This window comes from Triticum aestivum, chromosome 4B (assembly GCF_018294505.1).
Source record: "Triticum aestivum cultivar Chinese Spring chromosome 4B, IWGSC CS RefSeq v2.1, whole genome shotgun sequence".
NCBI lineage: Eukaryota > Viridiplantae > Streptophyta > Magnoliopsida > Poales > Poaceae > Triticum > Triticum aestivum.
Window position 1 is genome coordinate 413,437,077 of NC_057804.1, and position 19,299 is coordinate 413,456,375.

Below are 19,299 nucleotides of genomic sequence, written 5' to 3' on the forward strand. Positions count from 1 at the left end.
GTCACTGGGAAAGGACACCGCAAGATTGAACCCAAAGCTAAGCACTTCTCCCATTGCAAGAACTACCAATCTAGTTGGCCAAACCAAATGGATAATTCGAAGAGACTTGCAAAGATAACTCAATCATACATAAAAGAATTCAGAGAAGATTCAAATATTGTTCATAGATAAGCTGGATCATAAACCCACAATTCATCAGTCTTAACAAACAGACCGCAAAAAGAAGATTACATCGAATAGATCTCCACGAGAGAGGGGGAGAACATTGTATTGAGATCCAAAAAGAGAGAAGAAGTCATCTAGCTACTAGCTATGGACCCGATGGTCTGAAGTAAACTACTCACACTTCATCGGAGGGGCTATGGTGCTGATGTAGAAGCCCTCCATGGTGGATGCCCCCTCCGGCGGAGCTCCGGAACAGGCCCCAAGATGGGATCTCGTGGATACAGAAGGTTGCGGTGGTGGAATTAGGTTTTTGGCTCCTATTCTGATTGTTTGGGGATACGTAGGTATATATAGGAGGAAGGAGTACGTCTGTGGAGCAACAGGGGGGCCACGAGGCAGGGTGGGGGGCGCCCCCCACCCTCGTGACCACCTCTGTTACATCTTGGAGTAGGGTCCAAGTCTCCTGGATCACGTTCGGTGAGAAAATCACGTTCCCGAAGGTTTCATTCCGTTTGGACTCCGTTTGATATTCCGTTTCTTCGAAACACTGAAATAGGCAAAAAAACAATTCTGGGCTGGGTCTCCGGTTAATAGGTTAGTCCCAAAAATAATATAAAAGTGGAAAATAAAGCCCAATATAGTCGAAAACAGTAGATAAAGTAGCATGGAGCAATCAAAAATTATAGATACATTGCAGACGTATCAAAGCCTTGCATAAACAAGTCAGCCTCGAAATCTATGGCGTGTACAACCCATTTGCTATTATTTTTATATTTTTACTCATTTTCTAATTCATATGGAATTTATTGCAGCCCGTCTTCCATTTTTAGAATTGCCGGCCATTTTCTGGTCAGTACCAGGGTAAAAAAATAACTAAATATGTGGGAAATTTTGAAAATTCGCAAATTTTTGCTGGGGAATGAAATATTCTTAATCCAAAAATTAATAGCCATACTAAAACAAATTTAAAAATAAATTTGTACTATGTCATGTTAAATCCAATGAAATATGTATAAGATATCAGTGAAGAACAAAATTAAAAAAAACTAATATCCCATTTGATATAATTTTTTTGGAATTTTCATCCCTTTTGATATTACTTTTAACAGACATTGACCATACTCTTTGGCCAGGACGGAATGCATCCCTCCTCATCTTGAAAGATTTGCAGCCCAGTAATTCGGAGAAAACAAATAGGCCTAGCTTGGGTATTCTTCAAAAAGAAATACTAGGCTACCTATTTTCCCAAAGAACCGGTGCATGAGCATTTAGCTTTATTTATTTATTTACTTATTTATGTTTAGGGGACGATGAGCATGTACCTGGGCCGGATTCATGTGAGAGCCTCCCTTCCAGTTAATTATGGGCTTCTCTATTGGGACTTCATTAGTGGGCTGCATGTTATCAAGAAGTGGAAAATGTGTTCCGTATGAAAAATAGTATGAGCTACGTACGGTACGGGGCACTAAAGGATCGAACCATGCAACGACTTCCAAAACATTGTGTTTGTCGTTCTAACAAAACATTTATTCAACCAACAGACGAAATATACTACTAACTGTACATTGAAAACAGCAGCAGCAGCAACCAGGGCTTGGGGTGCAACAGAAGCAGTAAGCAGTCCAGAAGAGTGAAGACGCAGCTCTCTCTTCCAAACCAAACATCAGCCATCATTACAAAAGGGCTACCAAAAAAGAACAAGTGTATGCATCAAACTAAATAAGATCCTACTAAACCAAGTGTACGCATCTAACTAACTGGCTCAGTTAGACGTTACTATTTATTAAGCTGTGGAGATTGGCTGACGGCTTGAACCAGATGGGTGCCCGACGGGGGAAACTCCAGCCAGCAGGTCGAAGTCTGATACTTGCGACCCTCTCTCCTACTTTGGGCTGGAGAGCGTGGCGGCACATATCAGGGTATGGTGCATGCAGAGACGCATGGTACGCTGTGTACACACAGTTTTGCCTGATGAACGAAACCGCACTGCTATCATGATCCTTGTCGTCGGTTATCTCCTGGTTAATCGGATAATTCAGTCTGACAAACAGAGAGCATGTACCAAGGCTACTTACCAGCCTCCAGTCAAAAATTTCTTAAGGCCTAGAGAAGCTGGGATCCTGCTCAAAGACCCTGCAGTGACTGTGATTGTATTCCACGAAACAACACGTCTGGTACATGCGAACGATCATCAATCTTTCGCCGTTGTCTGATCGAGCCAGGAACCACTTGCAACTGCCATGCCGCTTTTCTTTGAAAGGTTCTGGGATTAGGAAGGGTAGGGACACCAGGTGGCCTACAACATCATATCAAGTTGGAGTCAAATAAATAAGGGCTCTTGATTTAGTCAATCTTAAGAACAGCATGTTATGAGCATGAATATTTTTTTAGTAAATGTTGACAGTAATATAAGCAAGCCATCATGATATCATAGGAAAGTAACATACTGCTGTAATAGCCATTTGTAGCGATGACTAGAGTAGGCCAGCAATACGTCCAGCCATAGAAGGAGTCGACAACGTAAATGAAGCCCTTGTGTTCAATGGCATTAGAGAACCATGGAGGATGTATGATCCTGCGATGGACGTGCAGATTTATCCACTTACCGCAGTGACCTGTCAGATAGGCGAGACCGCGGTTGAAGAACGCAATTAGACTGAAATCTTTATAATTCGTAGATCTTGTGGGCACTTGGCAGATTACAACCTTGAGCAAATCAAACTTGGTATCATGTTGGCTACTGTAAGATTCCGAGTATTCTGGGCCACGGTGCCAAAGCAGTGCAGTGTTAATCAAAGGAAGGGGGATCAATCGCCGGGTGTAGACCTCCACGAGCATCCAGCTGTCGCGACCGTCGACGAGCACCATCCAAGACGTGTTCATGCCGACCCAATACATACCGTTAATGTAGCTGAGGCTGACGGGGATCGGATCACAGTGAAGGGGGTTGATGCTCGCCACCCTACGATCGTTATGCTGCGTGACACGCCGTTTCTGAAGATCAGGCGGCATCAGCAAGCAAGGAGATGGCTTAAAAAGCTCCGGCCTGAGGGCTTTGAGTAAACGGTACAGCCCCAATGAGCACACGGCGAGCGGCATGGTACAGAGATTGTCCACACGCGAAACAATGAGCTTGATTACCTCTGTGGGGAGAGAATTCCAGCCACTCTTTCCGCGGACGCTGCTCGGTTCTGCCATTGTTAGTGCTTGGGTTTCGGACGAGGGGGGAGGCGCCTTAGCAGGGATGGAAGCTTGGACGAGATTATGTGCGGACAAAGATGGAGAAGCGAATATGTTCTGCGGGAAGTGGACAGGTGATGATGACTACAGCACGCCGCTTGACTTACGAGACACATACCAGCAGCGTAGGGTCATATCGATGCCAAACAACTTGCTTGAGTGATCACAGTACTAGTACTCCCTACAATACATACTACAGTACTATGCCCTAGCTTGCTAGAGTATAGTAGTAGAGTAGGACTCTGCTCTACTACTAGCACCGGAGGAGTAGTATATAGTTACAAACTTCAATGCCTGATCGTGGAACGACTACGAAACGTGCTCAAAGACCGTGTCTACGTGGTGTTTGGACTTATATACAAAAAAATAGCAAGATGCCCGTGCATTGCATGGCACACCATCATCACCAACTCGGTTTTTTCTCTACTCCTACTCCTATAAAAGACTCAATTGGTGATGATGGAGGCGAGGAGACGTGTTCAGCCGGGCATGCAGCAGACGGCGTAGCACTATTCGATTTGTTATAAAAAAGAGTAGTAGAGATAGAGAGATAGGGAGGAGCACGAGGTTGTGGGAGATAAGGATGAACGAGGCAAGGCCTTATCTGTAAATGTGGAGAGAGGTGCGGGTATCTTTTGTAAAATTGTCATAGTTGGCTTTCTATCCGTCAGATATAGATCGAACGGTCTATATTACAAGATGGCAGGCATACCATCATCACCAACTCGGTTTTCTATAAGAGTAGATATATATAGATATAGATAGATAGAGACTAGGGAGTACTAGTAAGGACACCATCTACTGCTTCATTTGCTACTCCTGCGCTCCATTCGGCGGCCGCAACGTCCCCTATAGCCACTCCCTCCTGCGCTCCATTTGGCGGGCGTTGTTGAAATCTAGGGAGCGCACTCTCGCGACTGCTAGAAGCCACGACTTCACTAACGATGACTTCTTCCCCGACCTCGGCAACCTCTTCCTCAACGACATGGGCGACAACCTCAACACCAATGGTGCTGCTCCCGTTGCACCATATGTGTTTCTGTCCTTCCTGTTCGAAATCGTGGTAGAATTCATGTTTCTACTCTGTATCCTACTACTATGCTAGTCCACATGATTAGTTTCATATCTGTTATAGCCATCATGATTTACTTTTGTGCTTATTCGGATTAAATCTCGCAGTAACTTGCTCATATATTCAACTGGCGCAACGTCCCCTACAGCCACTCCCGTTTCATGGACGGCCTCGTCGATGCCTCCAAGGAGCCCTTTGTCCATTGCTATGAGTGCCCGATGCCATTTTGTGGCTCGTTGGCGGACATGGTGCATCACCTCACGGATGCATGCAACGGTCACTGCTGGCCCTTGGCGGAGAACATCAAGTACGGCACGTGCTACCAGTTCACCATGCCGGAGCCGCTGGAGGATCACCACCGCCTGCTAGTCTCGGAGGAGGACGACAGCGTCTTCCTCTTGATCGTGGGCACCGGCGAGGCCTGCGCAGGCCGCCGCCCCGTCTCTGTAATGTGCGTCAGGGGCGTCGCCGCTGACGCCGACACAGACACGAGGCAGATGTATGGGTGCGTGGTCAATGTTACTACCCCTCCGGGTCGCGTGGGCGGCGACACCGGCCTCATCGGACGGACTTGTACTCTGGGGAGCCGGGACCATCCCGCCAATGTGGGCTTGGAAAACCCATGGCATCCTTTACCCGCCGACGTGGTGCACGGGGACTCCAAGGAGGTTCACCTGGACATACGCATTATCAAGTGCACTTAGAAAACATGTAGTGTGTGTGTGGGCGCTTATGGCCCGTGTCTTTGCCGCTTTTGATTCTGTAAGCTTGTCGTTAAACTTGAGTGGCTTTCGCCGCAGTCCTTCCTTTGAACCGCTCCTCTCAGTGAGCTGATGTAAGACACTTTGGGTTTCATTTGATAATGGAATCGTGGAGGAGCCTCCCTATTCTTCTAAAAAAAATACGCATTATCAAGTTAAATGTTGATCATTAGTCTTCGCTCAATGTAATCTTCTATCTAAGCATGTGGAGACTTCCATGCAGGATCTTGCTCTATTTGAGTATCACACATGAATAAAAGTGTATCCCTTTATGGTTTAGTCTAGAATTTTCCATGTATGAATTTTTACTACAGTACTGGTGAAAGACTTACGATGAACCATTTCTTACATCTCCTCTGCCCCCTTGCAAGTCATCCTGATTTAATCCCTCCGTCTAGGTGTATAAGGGCATGGTTAATATTACTTAATAGTATAGCCAACTGTTGACTATGAGAATGTGCCATGTCATCTGTAGCCAACATGTATAACAATCGATACTCAAAAACTAATTCTTAAAGATCATTTCTTGCAAAGCACAATAAGTTTTATTTCTTCACAAGTTTTGGATGCAAGTTGAACAGTTGAACGCTTTTGTTTGCAAAAGATACCTTTTTATCTATTTCACCCGGATGTTTGTGAGCTCTAGAGATGAGATAATATCCGAAGAAACCTATCGATACCCGTTACACATGAGATGACCCCCACATCCTTTGTCAAAATAAACAACTCCCCGATCAATGCATTTCACTCTTCGGTGCAATGCACGGGCACCTTACTACTATAGATTAGTACGACCAAAAATTGAACTAACATTATATATAGTACGATAAATACTGATGCATGTCACCTAAAATTATATCATTCAAAACTATGTTCAAATACGAATCCAACGATATAGTTTTTGTTGACATGCACTAACATTTTGTCAGTTAAATCTTCAGTCAAATTCAATGGGGGACTAATAAACCACGACCGATGTAGTACAAGTGTAGAGGGCGGCGCTGCACAGGAGTCTCACCTCTCACCCCGCTCGTGGCGCAGTAGTAAAGCCGTCATATCTCAAAGCCCAACCACTCCCAGTAATAAGTGGCCTGGTAAAATAAACGGACAAGCAACCATCACATCCCTCCGTCTTTTTTGCATTTCATCTCTCTGCATTTACTTTCTCCGGTTCATCTCCCACACTCGATCCCTAGCTACTACTCCTAGGGCCAGTTCTTTTGGCGGCTTCCCCAGCTTTTCCCACAAGACTAGTCACAGTGGAGAGTAACAATAAGGTGCCTCACTCATTTATTTGGGCTTCTAAACTACTACTCCGTCCTGGTTTATTCCTCACCATTGTAATTTGTGCTAAATTTTGACCAAAGATTTAACTGATAAAATGTTACTCAAAACACTTAGGCGCGGTGCATCTAGGTGTGTAAGTCATCTTACGAAAACCAAATAATCCCAAAACACTTAGGCGCGGTGCATTAACTTCTACCTCGTTTCTTGTTTCTTGACATATCAACCAATAAGAGATAAAGAGTGTGCATGCTTTTAATGACTTGAGATATCAAACACGACATGCAGTGGTTAGTTCATTGCATGCAATACTATTAATTAGCAAATAAACATTAATGTTTCTCGTTTTCTCCTCCTCCTTGGTCACGGTGCACAGCCTAAGATGACTTACTCACCTAGACGGATGGAGTAGTGCATGTGACATGCACTAACATTTCATTAGTTAAATTTATGATCAAAATTTGACACAGATTACAATGGGGACCAATAAACCAGGACGAAGGTAGTAGTTATGGGATTACTAATCTAGAAGCCTAAAAGAACTGGCCCCTGGTACTCCTACTAGTAGTAGTACTCAAGTTGGAATTCCAATTGCACGGCACAACTTGTTAGGCAAAAAATTCGATACAGGGTGTAGGAAGCGATTTGGGAATTTGCGTGCCTTTCCAACCAGTGAGATACTCCGTACAAAGTACGACAGAGAAATAACCACAGAGAAGGAAGCTAAAAGTAAACAATCAAACGAGCATTTTTGCATTTGTTTTGCATTGAATCGTTTCACAAGCTTGACTAGTGCTGTTTTTCTACTTTTACAAAAACCGCATCGTACTGTTAAAACATGCATTTGCACGTACATAAGTAATAGTAGTACTCCCTCCGTCTAGGTGTACAAGTCTTCCCTCCTTCTTGGTCACCGTGCACAACCAAAGATGACTTGTTGACCTGGACAGAGGGAGTAGCACAGTCTGCAAGCATATATCGAGAGAGACGAGTAGTCCAATAGTGTATAGTAAAGTTTGTGCTATATGCACGTACTTGCAAAATGCGTAATAATACACAACGTTTCCAAACTTTCCCTTTTACGTACTTAATTAAGGACACTAAAAATTCTTGAACGTTCGGGATTTATCATTTGCGTCCCAAAACTAATGAGATCGCCTTATGAAACAAAAATTATACTCCTCCTAAAAGCCACGACACTCGCAAGAGCGCTTGCGACGCGCCACGAGTGCCCTGGTGCGCGGCCGTTTCCCAGCGCACCGACACAGCGCCTCTTCCTCAGCCTCGCAACTCACAAGGTGCTAATTGGCGGCTTGCCGGCGGGCGAGCGCGATCTCACCGGTTTGGTGATCCGGCGCCAACAGGTACTCCTCCTGGCTGGAAGCATGCACCCCGTCCATGCACCGCCAAGCGTAGATGAGGCGCTTGGGCCCGACTGTACTCAGGGTGTCGGCACGGGTGTCCTCCGCCACCCTCATGGCCCTCGCACGAGCCTTCTGCCAAAGAACCAATTGCTTGACTCTCTCGGACGCGACAAAGATCTCCCAGAAAGCTTGTTGCGCGGTGCGCTTCTCTTCCTTGGCCTTCTTCTCCACCTCTATTTTGGCGCGCTCTGTTGGAGGCAAAGCCTCCCACAAGGCAACATCCATTTCTTTCCAAAGCTCCTCAAGGCTGGGGGGCTCAGCGGGCGGCGCGGCATTCTCCTCGCAGCGGGGAGCCGACGCGTCCTCCAACGCGTGTGCTGGCGAGATTGGGAATGCCGACGCGTCCACCCCGATGCGTTGCGGCGAGGAACGGATCAGCGACGCATTGCGTCGCGGCTAGGAGCGGAACGCCGACGCGTCCTCCTCGACTAGTAGCGGCGAGGAACGGAACAGCGACGCGTCGCGTCGCAGCGAGGAGCAGAACGCCAACGCGTCCTCCTCGACTAGTGGCGGCGAGGAACGGAACAACGACGCATCGCATAGCGGCGAGGAGGGAACACCGACGCGTCCTCCTCGACTAGTGGCGGCGAGGAACGAAATGACGATGAGTGACCGTCCGCGCGGTGCATCGAGGGGCTCCTAGGGCTTGGGAGGGGCGATGCCATGGTGGTCGACGTGAGAGGGAGGGGGAGGAGATAGCGATGAACGTGAACGTGAGGGGGAGGAGATAGCGATGTCGTGGGAGGCGCAATATTTATAGCGAGCAATGGCACACCTACATAAGATATGGACTGAGCTGCACTGACTTAACTGCAGGTCTAGTTGCATCACTGACATTTGGGCCTGTACACTGTTGGTCCCGTATGTCAGTGACCCAATGCACCTGAAGTTAAGTAAAAGCTACGTGGGCATATTTGTTGGAGTAAATTACGGGGGAGCGAAGGGGTGGAAATATTGCTGGTCATAATGGATTGGACGAGCGTGGGGGGAGGAGAGTCATGCATGCAGATTTTTTCACACGGGGTGGAGTGGTGGGACCACCGGAGGGAGAAGGAGAGTTTGGCAGGCATATTGTTTCCACACATGGAGAGGAAAATATTTGGAGACGAACGGGCTTCCTGCAGGTATGGGGAGCGGTGCATAATAAGTCATCTTGCATGCCGGGCTAGGTATATTCTCAAGTCATTAAAAACATACACGCCCCACACATGTTCATATTTCAAGGTGCATTAAATCATGCGATGATTAAGGCTGGCCACAATGGTAGTATCTTAGCTGGTATCATGCACATAGGAATAGCAAACATGCTGATGTGGCAAATAATTAAAGAAGAGACGGGGGTTAGAGTAACTAGTGTTCATGCATGCATTGGTAAACACATTTTTTTGTGAAGAACGACAGCATTAGTTGAGTACTTTTGTAGACTTCAAAAACTATTCCACCGCCTCTACTATCTTGCTAAGAGTAGGTGAAATTTTTGAGTCGAGCCCTTTAAACTAGAAGGGAGGTAGTGGTACTCTAATAGCTAGGTGTGTAAGTCATCTTACGAAAACCAAATAATCCCAAAATACGTAGGCGCGGTGCATTAACTTCTACCTCGTTTCTTGTTTCTTGACATATCAACCAATAAGAGATGAGGGTGTGCATGCTTTTAATGACCTGAGACTATCAAACATGACATGCAGTGGTTAGTTCATTGCATGCAATACTATTTAATTAGCAAATAAACATTAATGTCTCTCGTTTTCCCCTCCTCCTTGGTCACGGTGCACAGCCTAGGATGACTTACTCACCTAGACGGAGGGAGTATCAACATTCACAATGTCAAATCAATATTTTTACACTCATTATAAAACATAGTTCTTATACTCATTATAATCAGTATTGTAGATATTGATATTTTCAGTATAAATTTGGTCGTGGGATTTCATTGATGCCTGTCAAAGCATGGAGGAAGCGAAGCTTAGGGCTTGCATTGCCGGTCTCTACATAGGTATTTCTCTTCATAATCCTGTAATTTTAGAGACTGATTGCGCTTTTGTGGTAGCGTCTCTTGCATCGGGGGACTATGACAGGTCTGCTATGCGTGACCTGAAGATGAAAGCGTTGAGCATCTCGAAGTTGATCAACAATCTTCAATTGTCAAAGATTAGCCGTTCGGCCAATAAGGTGGCACACTTAATCGTTAAGTATAGCTTTGACAATAGATTAGATGGTATTCTTGTAAATAACGTATCGCCCTGTGTGGTGAATATTGTATCGAATGAGTGTACTGGTGTGGCTGGTTAATTAATATAAGGTGGTGTTCAAAAAAAGTATATATTTGGTCAAACACTTTGCAAACGGTTGACGGGAGTAAAAAGGACCAGAGGGAGTATCGTGTATGCGGAGTAGGCAAAAAAATTGCTCATTTATAGCCGGTCGAAGTCTCAAAGGGCGCGACCGCGCGAGGGAGGCGAAGGTCGTGGGAGGCACGACGGTTGACAGAATTAAGTGAAGTTACATCCACGCGCCGGCATGGCGTGCGAACAGGCAGAAGCTATACCGCCACGCCTACGATATGGGTCTAGTAGACATGACATCTAGTGGGTCCCGCATAGTTCTCGAGAACTCTTTGGGGGCTTGCAGCCGTTTATCCACCGGGCAAGCCAACAACCCCACGCCGTTCGCACGCCCTACTCGTCCCCGTCTTCTACGTCACAACAGTTCGCTCCCAGTTGTCCCGTCCTTTCACATAAGTTCGCTCCCAGTTTTTGCGGGGTACAATAGTTTAACTTCTCCTAACCATCCTCCAAAATCCATGGCCTCCCAAATCTCCATGGTCGCCGCTGAGTACCAGGTTAGAGCCATCACCAGCGATCAGTTCATCGTCATCTACACACGTGGATCCGCGACGGTGAAAGCATGGCTTGCTCGCTTCCTATGCATGTTCAACAGTTCAATGGATGAATGGATCGCTGGGCTAGATGTTGAGTACACCAAAGTCCTGGGACGAGAGAAGGATCTAAAGGACGAAGAGAGGAAGAAGCCCACCGTGATCCACGTTTGCGTACATAACGTTTGCTTGGTCTACCACATATGCCATGCCGACGTTGATGTAACACCCCGGATGTAACTTTCCATCTTTGTATCTCCAACTCTTGCCATTTTCGGCTATGTGATATGATATTCCCTCCGTTGTTGGGTTTTGTCTTTTGTTTTGCATTTGATTCATGTCATGCATATTATATCATGTCATCATGTGCATTTCATTTTGCATACGTGTTCATCTCATGCATCCGAGCATTTTCCCCGTTGTCCGTTTCGCAATCCGACACTCCCACATGCACCGGCGCACCCCTCTTGTCTCTTTTTGTGTGCGGGTGTTAAACGTTCTCGGAATGGACCGAGCCTTGCCAAGTGGCCCTGGTATAGCACCGGTAGACCGCCTGTCAAGTTTCGGGTCATTTGGAGCTCGTTTGGTACTCCAACGGTTATCCGCATAATCGCAAAGGCCTCTTTTGAGTTGCATCCCAACACCCCTCCAAAACAGCCCAATAACCCACCTAAGTCACTTCCATGCTCTCCGTCATCGGATCACGATCGTGTGGGCGAAAACTACACCTCATTTGGACACTCCTAGCTCCCTCTACCTACAAATACACACCCCCATTCGAAATCACGGGCAACCCTAGCCACCGCTCCTCTCCGCAGCCGGACACGTCCGGATCGGGCCGGACGCGTCCGCCGCCGCGCCCGCGCCAATCAGGGGCTGCCACGTGGCACGCCGCCGTGTCCCGCCGCCGCCGGCCCGCTCGGCCCGCTCCTGGCCCCCGCGGGCCCAGCCGCCGCCGTCCACCACGCCGCCCGCTCGGCCGCTCCCAGCCGCCGCCGTCCACCGCGCCGCCCGCGACCGGCCGCCCCCCGGCCGCCGTCGTCCACCGCACCGCCGCGTCCTAGTCCTCCTCGCCCAGGGCTCCCCCGCGCCGGCCTGCCTCCGCCACCGCATCCCCGCCGGCTCCCCAGCCCGCGGCCGTCCGCCGCCGCAGCCCGCGGCCGCGCCCGCCGGTGCGTCGCCCGGCATCGCCCTCGGCCGCCTCCGCCCCGTCGCCGGCCCCCTCCTCCTCGCCGACGCCTCCTCTGCCCAGATCCGGGTCGGGGACGACCGGATCCGTGCGCCGCCGCCCGTCCTCGCGTTTCCCCGAGCTCCGGTCGCCGTCTCCCTCCTCTCCGGCCACTTCTCCGGTGAACTCCAGATCTGAGAAGGTTGACTTCTTCCTCCCCCGAAATCCACTGTCTTTTTCTGCCAGTAATTTTATGACTTGTTCATCGCACCGTATCTTTGCACCCGTGGCTCCGTTTTGGGCGTGTAGCATACCGATTTGTTCGTCTCGAAGAGTACATCATTTCATCTCATTGCATCATTTTCATTTGAGCTCATATTGATGCCTGAAATGCTGTTGGAAGAGTGCTTCATAATGTTAGTTTCAGATTCTTATCAGAACATGCACTTTTGTCATTTTTGCCATGATTGATGTGTGCATCCTATGTACTTGATCCCTACATGTGTTTTGAACTATGCCATTTATTCTTTACATAGGTACTTGCCATGTATTTTTGTGATCAATGTGGTGACTAGCACAAGCATGCAAAATAGGCTTCGTGATATTGCTGATTTTAGTCCCTGTTCTGCTGTTATTTTCATGCCATGTAAACTTGATGCTACAGAGAGATCCATGCTTATTTTGAGATACTTCACTAAGGATGTTTTGAACAGATGGTTATGCTCTATCCATTCATGCCCCTGGTTGCAATTATGGAGTAGTCTAGCATGTCATTTTCGTGCTCTACTTTTGCTTCAAAATGTTTCCTGGCAGATTGTTTACATGTTATTCAATTTTGCCAAGGTTGTTGTAGTTGATCCGTGTATGCTATGATGTTGTTCTTGCCATGTATAGCTTCTATGCCATGTCTTATTGATGGATGTATGCTTAGTTTATCATGAAATTCTCTGTAGTGAGTGCATCGAGCTCGCGAAGGTGCCTTCGTAATTCTATCAATGCCATGCTTTGTTTGCTGAATCTGTTAACGAAACTTGCTATGTTCACATGGGTGCCATCATATTTTCTAATCCTTTTTGGCTTATGGTCAGTAAGGAACTTTTGATCTATGCTTTGAGTATATTCATGCCATGTCTTTTTTTGCTATTATAAGTTCCTGTAGCTTGTTGATAACTTGCTCTGAACATTGCTTCATGATGCTGTTTATGCCATGTCCAACCTGATATTTTTTGCACTTTCACCATGCTTGTTTGAACCTGTTATGATGTGATTTAGCCGTAGCTCAGTGTTCCTCTTTTGTTCAACATCTCCTGTAGATCACTGCCATATGTTTTGTTTTCATGTTGGGGTGCTGTAGAATAGTTTCTTGTTGCATGCTAAGTAGCATCGTGCTGTTAATTGCAGCTTTGTACCATTGTTTTGCTTGCCATTTGCAAACCGTGCATCCTTTTCCGGTGATCCTTATATCAATTTCAACCGAAACCATATCATATTTCCAGCGGCATACTTGGTTTGCCAAGTTGATGTCTTGTTCATCCTTTTTCCTCCCGGAGCACGCATACGCATTGCATATCACATCTCGCATATCATGACATGTATTGCATCATGTTGCTTGTGCACTGCATCGTGATTTATTGTGTTCCATTGCTTGTGTTCTTGCTTTGGGTAGAGCCGGGAGATGAGTACGTGCACGAGGAACCTGTTGAGAACGCTTACGAGGATCAAGCCTTCGACAACTCTGAGAACTTTGCAGGCAAGATGACCATACCTTCGATATCACTTCTATCTTTGCTTTGCTAGTGCTCGCTCTATCGCTATGTTAGCTCTACGTGCCACTATTTATCATGCCTCCCTATTGCCATGTCAAACCTCTAACCATCCTGTCCTAGCAAACCGTTGTTTGGCTATGTCACCACTTTTGCTCAGCCCCTCTTATAGCGTTGCTAGTTGCAGGTGAAGATGAAGTTTGTTCCTGGTCGGAACATGGATATTTTGGGATATCACATTATCTCCTGTTTAATTAATGCACCTTATATACTTGGTAAAGGGTGGAAGGCCCGACCTTATGCCTGGTGACTTGTTCCACTCTTGCCGCCCTAGTTTCCGTCATACCAGTGTTATGTTCCTTGATTTTGCGTTCCTTACACGGTTGGGTGATTTATGGGCCCCTTTGGCAGTTCGCTTTGAATAAAACTCCTCCAGCAAGGCCCAACCTTGGTTTTACCATTTTCCACCTAAGCCTTTTTCCCTTGGGTTTTCGCGAGTGAGGGAGTTCCGGACTAGGGGGTGTCCGGATAGCCGAACTATCATCATCGGCCGGACTCCAAGACTATGAAGATACAAGATTGAAGACTTCGTCCCATGTCCGGATGGGACTTTCCTTGGCGTGGAAGGCAAGCTTGGCGATACAGATATGTAGATTTCCTACCTTTGTAACCGACTCTGTGTAACCCTAGCCCTCTCCGGTGTCTATATAAACCGGATGGCCTTAGTCCATAGGACGAACAACAATCATACCATAGGCTAGCTTCTAAGGTTTAGTCTCTTTGATCTCGTGGTAGATCCACTCTTGTAACACACATCATCAATATTAATCAAGCAGGACGTAGGGTTTTACCTCCATCAAGAGGGCCCGAACCTGGGTAAAACATCGTGTCCCTCGTCTCCTGTTACCATCCGCCTAGACGCACAGTTCGGGACCCCCTACCCGAGATCCGCCGGTTTTGACACCGACACTGGTGCTTTCATTGAGAGTTCCTCTGTGTCGTCACCGATAGGCTCGATGGCTTCTTCGACCATCATCAACGACGCAGTCCAGGGTGAGACCTTTCTCCTCGGACAGATCTTCGTATTCGGTGGCTTTGCACTGCGGGCCAATTCGCTTGGCCAACTGGAGCAGATCGAAAGCTACGCCCCTGGCCGTCAGGTCAGATTTGGAAGTTTGAACTTCACGGCTAACATCCGCGGGGACTTGATCCTCGATGGATTCGAGCCACAGCCGAGCGTGCCGCACTGTTGCGGCGAGCATGATTTAGCCCTGCAACCGGACAGTACCCTGGAGGCCGCACTCAAAACCGCTCCGATCTTCAATTCGGAGCCAACTGCGCAGATCGAGGACGGATGCCTAGACACCGCCTCGGGGGCTGCAACCTCTATGGCGATAGAGCCGAACACTGACCTTGTCCCTCATAAAGCTCGTGACTCCGAGGTGCCGGACTCCTCGCCGGACTCCGAACCTAACGCACCCCCCCCGATCGAATCCGATTGGGCGCCGATCATGGAATTCACCGCAACGGACATCTTTCAACACTCACCTTTCGGTGACATCTTGAGTTCGCTAAAGTATCTCTCGTTATTAGGAGAGCCCTAGCCGGACTGCGGTCAGGAAGGTTGGGATGCGGACGACGAAGAAATTCAAAGCCCACCTACCACCCACTTGGTAGCCGCTGTCGACGATCTAACCGACATGCCAGACTACGACTCCGAAGACATCGACGATATGGACGACGATGCCGGAGACGACCAAGAACCAGCGCCTAACGGGCACTGGAAAGCCACCCCAGCTCACAACGTATACATGGTGGATACACCAAAAGGAAGCGACAATGAGGAAAAACGGGACGTGGCGAAGGACAACTCCCCCAACAAACAAACAAAGCGGCGACGCAAGCGCCGCCCGAAGACCGGCATCGACAAAAATGGCACCCATACGGACCCGGCCCTAGAGCAGGGCGAAGCAATGGACGACACACATGTAAACAAGCAGCCAGCCAGACATGAACTGGACAAGCAACCCATCCCCGGCGAAGATGATCTCACATCACCAGAGCATATGAATCTTCATAAAAGGCTCGTCGCCACTGCAAGAAGTTTGAAGAAGCAAAAGCGGAAGCTCAAAACAGCGGAGGACGCACTCAGAATGAGATGGAGCAAAGTACTCAACACCGCAGATAAATATGGCACTAGTCACCAGACAAAGAGCTACCCGAAGCGCAAGCTGTTGCCCGAATTTGACGAGGAGGCCTTAGAGCCCCCGCAGTCAAAAAAGAAAGAAGCCGCCTGGCCGGATAGACGACCAGATGACAGGCCAAGAGCAACAAGGGGCGCCGCACACAAGCCGGCACACGATCAGCATAAAGATCCTCGGAAAAAGGATAACCCGGCCAGGTCTATCTATGGGCCAAAAAAGAAGACTCCAGGAAGTAACACAACCAGCCGAGCATTTGAAGACAACGGCACACCCAAATACAGGGGCGCCGCACACCCACTATGTTTTACCGACGAGGTACTGGATCATGGATTTCCAGCGGGATTCAAACCCGTAAACATAGAGGCATACGACGGAACAACAGACCCCGGAGTCTGGATTGAGGATTATATCCTACACATACATATGGCAAGAGGAGACGATCTCCATGCCATAAAATACCTACCCCTCAAGCTCAAAGGGCCGGCTCGGCATTGGCTTAAAAGCCTCCCAGAAAATACGATTGGAAGTTGGGAAGAGCTTGAGGATGCGTTTCGAGCAAATTTTCAGGGGACTTATGTCCGGCCTCCGGATGCAGACGATTTAAGTCACATAACTCAACAGCCCGGAGAGTCAGCACGCAAATTCTGGAACAGGTTCCTCACTAAAAAGAACCAAATAGTCGACTGTCCGGACGCTGAAGCCTTAGCAGCCTTTAAACACAACGTCCGAGACGAATGGCTCGCCAGACACCTCGGCCAGGAAAAACCAAGAACAATGGCCGCACTAACAAGCCTCATGACACGCTTTTGCGCAGGGGAAGACAGCTGGCTGGCTAGATGCAGCACCAGCGACCCGAGTACATCCGAAATCAGGGATGGAAATGGGAAATCACGACGCAGAAAAGATCAGCGCCGGAATAAGGAAAATGGCCCAAATAGTACGGCGGTCAACGCCGGATTCAAAAGCTCTCGGCCGAACAACAAAACACTGCCCCTCAAGGACAACAGTGACGAGCTATCCAACCTAAACAAGATTCTGGACAGACTGTGCCAAATACATGGTACCTCCGGGAAGCCTGCAAACCATACCCACAGAGATTGTTGGGTCTTCAAGCAGTCCGGCCGACTTAACGCCGAACACAAGGGGCTCGACACACCAAGTGAAAGTGACGAAACCCAAAAGCAGCGCTCCGGAAACCAAAAGACTTTCCCACTAGAAGTCAAAACAGTGAACTCACTTCATGTGATAACACGCAGCGCGGCACCTGCTATACCAGGACACCGTCCGCAGACTGGGGATAGAACCCACCAAAATTCGCTATAGCAGCACTTCCTTCAAAGGAGTGACGCCAGGCCTTTTAAGCCAATTTTACAGGCTCTGTACCACTAGAGGTCGTGTTCGGTTCATCCGACAACCTCCGTCGCGAAAAGCTCACTCTCCATCGCCCCATTTAACAGTAGCCCTTAAGCGCTACTGGGGCGCGAAGCTTTCGCCTGCTTTAATGCAATACAACATACGCGTCTCTTACGCTTAGAAATGCCCGATCCACGTGGCATAATCTCACAACTCTGAGTGTCCCTCGACCACAGAGAATGTGCGACTGCTTCGACAACCACACATTAATCAGACCTTGCAGGTCAAAGTCCCGGAAAAACAGGTCATTTGGACCTCGGACATGGTTAGACAAGTCCGGCGTAAGCTAACAAGGGGCTTCCCAGCCGCATACCCCCTTTTTTAGGGGGCCGCGCGCATAAATGATGAAAGCCAATAAAGCTCAACTTTCTTCATCTGCCAAATTATACTTTATTTAATACAATTTTTGCACGATATTTCTTAGAAACTAAGTCCTCCTGTTTTACAGATGAAGCACGTGCTACACCCATCCAGGATACAGCACAACGGAGACACAGGCGCAGACGTGCAGTAGGGACCCGTTGCAAGGATTCTTTTCAGATTAAGACCCTGCGTAAACCTTTCTTACTGTCTCTTGTTGATACACATCCCCCGGTTTCCTACCAGAGCCGAGGAGGAGGCTGGCGTTTTGGCATCGGCCGCGTCAGAAGTTCCCGCCTGTACCTGGACACTAGGGGCTTAGGGCTTTGTTCGGCCCAATATCATAAAGACCGAACACCTCAGGGAGTGTTCGGCGTCTCGAGTTAGGCCTTATATGCATCAGCTCCGAATCATGTCTTTGGTCAAATGTTGGGTTTGCCCGGCTCCTGTGTTTTGCTGCCTTACGTTCCGTATCATCGGCTAACGCGGCACCAGGAGAACTACTGCGATTGTGCCCCGGTTCGGCCGGGAGAGCACCTCAGTAGAGAAAGCCGAAAACTGACTGTCATGATATAGCGAGAGACTGGTCAACCACTCGATCGACCATTGGAATGTTTAGAATTCCTCCGCTTTGACGAAGGACCGCTTCCCGGTCAGGCACATACGCGCCCCGAGTTCGGAGAAGCGCGGTGCCATCAGGGGCTATATAGTAGCCCCACATTCGAGCTCCTATGGCTAAGTGAAAGTGATAAAGCATTATAGTCCGGTTGCCTAGTTTGCTACGCTATCACCTCCTTAAAAGGACCAAGACGTTGGATTAAGTGTGAAAAAGCGATTTTCTTTTTGCAAACACCCCCGCACCATGTGCGTGGGGGCTGAAGCCAAAGACTGCCATCTTTCAGATTATACATATATATACGGCCGCACAGGAGATAGTTCAATACTTGAACACACAAGTATAAAAAGTCATTGCATTATAAACATGATCTTAGAAATCATACATGTCATTCAAACATAACATCTTTCGAGCACTGCGACTCTATTATACGAGCGCCCTGCAGGACTTCCTCAAAGTAATGCTCGGTGGGGAATCGGCTTTTGTCCGAACCCCGGGATGCAACAGCGGTGGCATCCATCTCCGCCCAGTATGTTTTACCACGGGCGAGAGCCATCCGTGCACCTTCTATGCATGCCGACCGCTTCATCGCCTTAATATGCGGCACTGCCCCAAGGAATTGCTGCAACAAGCCAAAATAACTCTTCGGCTTGGGCCTTTTCGGCCACAGATGAGTGACCACATCCGTCATGGCCAGTCCGGACAATCTATTCAGCTCAGCCCACTCAACCAGCCGATCACTCAACGGAAGTGGACGCTCCGGACTATGGAATTGAGACCAGAAAAGCTCTTCCATTTCATGATCCTCCTGGCTTCGAAAGTGCACGACTGCGTCAGCCGCACTCGCCGCCAAGTCCAGATAAGGATCCTCCGCACCGTACAATCGGCCCAGCTGAGCATACTTCGGATCCGTGAACTTCCTACGCAGCATAAAGGGCTTTCCAGCCACAATGT